This window comes from Palaemon carinicauda, chromosome 5, assembly GCF_036898095.1.
Source record: "Palaemon carinicauda isolate YSFRI2023 chromosome 5, ASM3689809v2, whole genome shotgun sequence".
NCBI classification, from domain to species: domain Eukaryota; kingdom Metazoa; phylum Arthropoda; class Malacostraca; order Decapoda; family Palaemonidae; genus Palaemon; species Palaemon carinicauda.
The window spans coordinates 85,054,250-85,058,645 of record NC_090729.1 but is presented as its reverse complement, the minus strand read 5'-3'; the positions used below and the strand labels follow the sequence as shown (position 1 = coordinate 85,058,645).

At 30.0% G+C, this 4,396-nt stretch overlaps 1 long non-coding RNA gene across 6 annotated transcripts in view; it reads left to right on the top strand.

The window, feature by feature from the left end:
• Positions 1–1,483: 1,483 nt before the first annotated feature.
• The window catches only part of LOC137641355 (uncharacterized), a 535,183-nt gene continuing 532,270 nt past the window's right edge, over positions 1,484–4,396 (top strand). For all 6 annotated transcript variants that reach the window (XR_011044499.1, XR_011044497.1, XR_011044501.1 and 3 more), the window contains exon 1: positions 1,484–1,637. This is a non-coding gene — a long non-coding RNA (uncharacterized lncRNA). The remainder of the gene's footprint in view (positions 1,638–4,396) is intronic.

The window sequence follows — 4,396 nt, the reverse complement described above, 5'->3', positions numbered from 1 at the left end:
CGTCATTTGTTTTAAACATGTAATATTACTATTCTAACTATTACAAATGTATAGTAAAAGTGTTTTATTGCATCAAACATTAACTATTTACTTATCATTGAAATCCATTTCCTACTCTCTTCCAATGACACAATAGGATACATATACATGTATATGCATATTCATTACGGCCATTACATAACTTCTCAACACGAAGCGGTATACACCAAATTTGTTATTTTTAACCAGTATATATAAAGTCAATTTTGTTAATGATAATTCCATACACTACAGAATCTAAATTCTACTAAAGGCAATTAAATATTTTCATTTTATTTTGTCTCTTTTCTCTTTAACCAAAAATACTCTTTCATCAGAAATCATTACAATTTGAAAGCTTTTGAACAAAAATATTGTGAAAGCTGTATTGGTTTTTACAAATTTGATAATCCAACTTTTTAAAAAAGTTGTAGTTTTCATCCTTTTAATATACATATATGTATATATATACAGTATATATATACATACATATATATATATATATATATATATATATATATATATATATATATATATATATATATGTATATATATATATGTATATATATATATATATATATATATATATATGTATGTATATATACATATGTATATATATATATATATATATGTATATATATATATATATGTATGTATATATACATATGTATATATATATATATATATATATATATATATATATATATATACTGTATATATATACATATATATATGCATATGTATATATATATATATATATATATATATATATATATATATATATGTATGTATATATATGTATATATACTGTGTGTATATATATGTATATATGTATATATATATATATGTATATATATGTATATATACATATGTATATATATATATATATATATATGTATGTGTATATATGTATATATGTGCATATATACATATATATACATGTATATATATATATATATATTTATATATTATTTATGTATTTAATATGTTTATTTATGCATAGTAACCCGTTGTTACCATCAAACATTTTCGTTTGATGGATGGAGAAACAAAGGAGAGATATATTCAAAGTTTAAAACTATTTATTTTATCGGGTTTCCTCTGTGATTTAAAAGTTATAGATTAACATAAGTTTAGATACCTCAGTGATAGTGATATCATTATCATCATCATCATCATCATCATCTCCTACGCCTATTGACGCAAAGGGCCTCGGTTAGATTTCGCCAGTCGTCTCTATCTTGAACTTTTAATACAGTACTCCATTCATCATCCCCTACTTCGCATTTCATAGTTGTCAGCCATGTAGGTCTGAGTCTTCCTTTAAATATTATATAATTATACTATGTCTCTCAGAGGATGCAATATATTTAACCTTGTTCGCCATATTGTATCCAATCAAATGACACTTGGGTAAACACAACAATTTTCAAAAAAGTAGCTTTTCTCTCCTTTTACAGATGTGGCCACAAGAGTAGAACTTACCGGAGATATAAAAGCCTTTAGGACTGAGATTTCAAATCCTCTGTTCTGCCTTTTTACGCCAATTGTCTCTGCTAACCATTTTTACTTGGGTCGACTGGTGGGCAGCTGGACACAATGGAACAGCTGAAGCTCAGGTCAGTGGTAATGTGTTTTGAGTTACGTGTACTGTTTACCAGCTATATTCATATATTCGATCTTATTTAATAAGGTATATATGTGTTCATATCTTGTTTAATGTGTGATTTTTTCATATCGTGTTTATGGTACTGTAAATGCTTATACATATCGTCGTGTTTAACCCTGGATAGGTACGGTGGGTCGTCCGCGTCAAAAAAAAAACAGGTTTTTCTCACGTGACTCACCCCCGTGACTGAATTTGTGGGTGATCGACCTGCAGTAGGTGTCTCGCCTACACGCTCTAGTAGTGTCCAGATGTGCATTGCTGTAGCTGTACTCCTTCCCCGATTTCTGAGACGTGTCGGGGTCGAGCGCGACCGAGTTTACCCTTCTAAGGTAATTTGCATAATTATCAAAGTTATTACGTATTATGAAATTGTCGTAGAATGGTGCAACTTGTATAGGTTATCAGTTGTGGAAAGTCTTGGTGGATGGTTTGGCTACCATGTGCATGATTTTTTTTTTAGTTAAAATGTCGTTCATCACCACGAGGACCATTTTACCGCGAGTGCCCCTTTTTCATTTTTTATCATTTTTTTGCCAAGTCATTTTTCCGTAAGATATTGCCGAATAGTGTCGTAAAACTTTTGCTTTTTTAGTGTTGGAAAGTGTGTCTAGATGATCTGGCTACCCATACGTGACTTTGTTTTTGTTAGATACGACGTAGTTATTGGTATATTGGGTATTTAACTGCGGTTGCCAATTTCTGTTTTTTTCAAATATTTGTAAAAATTTACTACGTAGTAAGGAATTGCCGTATATTATTGATTTTTTTTCATGTTTATGTGTTAGAAAGTGTGCCTTGATGGTTGGGCTAACACGTGCATGTCTTTTTTTTTATCTGAGATGCCGTATATTAGAATGTTGGGCATTTTTCCGCGAGTGCCCCTTTTTATTTGTTTTGCATTTTTTTGCTTAGTCATGTTACCGTAAGGAATTGGCAAGTAGTGTCGCAAAACTTATATTTTTATAGTGTTGGAAAGTGTTTCTAGATGATCTGGCTACCCATGCCTATTTTTTTTTAGCCAGATATAGCGTATATATAGGTATGTGTTCGATTTTCCTGTGATTGCCATTTTTTCGTTTTTTTCCATTTCTTTCAAAATTACTACGTACTAAGGAACTATCACAGAGTAATGATTCATTTAGATGTTTATTTGTCGGAAAATGTGCCTTGATGGTTTGCCTAGCACGTGACTGAATTTTTTTTTTTTCTGAAATGCCGTAAATTAGAATGTTAGCCATTTTTCCGCGAGTTCCCCTTTTTATTTGTTTTGCATTTTTTTGTTTAGTCATGTTACCGTAAGGAATTGGCAAGTAGTGTCGCAAAACTTATATTTTTATAGTGTTGGAAAGTGTTTCTAGATGATCTGGCTACCCATGCCTATCTTTTTTTTAGCCAGATATGGCGTATATATAGGTATGTGTTCGATTTTCCTGTGATTGCCATTTTTTCGTTTTTTCCCATTTCTTTCAAAATTACTACGTACTAAGGAACTATCACAGAGTAATGATTCATTTAGATGTTTATTTGTCGGAAAATGTGCCTTGATGGTTTGCCTAGTACGTGGCTGAATTTTTTTTTTTTTTTCTGAAATGCCGTATATTAGAATGTTGGCCATTTTTCCGCGAGTGCCCCTTTTTATTTGTTTTGCATTCTTTTGCTTAGTCATGTTACCGTAAGGAATTGGCAAGTAGTGTCGCAAAACTTGTATTTTTATAGTGTTGGAAAGTGTTTCTAGATGATCTGGCTACCCATGCCTATCTTTATTTTTAGCCAGATATGGCGTATATATAGGTATGTGTTCGATTTTCCTGCGATTGCCACTTTTTCGTTTTTTCCCATTTCTTTCAAAATTACTACGTACTAAGGAACTATAACAGAGTAATGATTCCTCTAGATGTTTATTTGTCGGAAAATTTTGTTTACTTCTTTTTTGATTGAATATCATCAAATTTTTTTAGCTAAAATATTATATTGTTTTACATTTTTTTTTTCGATTTTATTTCCCTTCAAAAAATTTTTTTTGGGTCAGAATTTTAATTTTATAGTCGTAAAATAATCGACAATTATCCAGCAACCCACCATACAATTTCTATGCATATCCAATAATAATTAGATTAGTAAATAACACCTTGAAATTGACATACCCTTCCTACATTTCAAGTGGCAGATTAGGGAGTCTGAGTCAGTGTGGTTGGCGGCCATTTTGTGGACATATCCGAAGCGTAAGTTGCCCTATCTATATATATTCTTGTTCCCTATAGAATTTGTGATATTTTGGTATATTTTTACCTGCATAAATATATTATATATTAAATATATGTATTTTTTTACGAAATTTCTAAGTACTCAAAAAATTACCTTTAGATATGGCCCCTGATATAAATGTAATTTACAAAATAATGAAGATTTTTTTACATATTTCTATTCTAGGATAACATATGTTTATTTCCTAAAAAGATTAGCCACCTCCTATTTCATTTGGGTACCCAAAAAAATTCATGAAATTTGGACAAATTTTTTTGGCCAAAAAAAGTTACCCTTTTTTTCTCATTTCAGATCTTCACCTCCATGGGTCTGACTTCATCCAAAATACATCAAGATGTGTCCTAAACATTCAAGAATCAATTCCTAAAAGGATTTGTGTATATATGTATAAACTTTTTTTTTATGAATTTTTATGTAAGGTCTTTTTTTCTACTTAATTTTTTA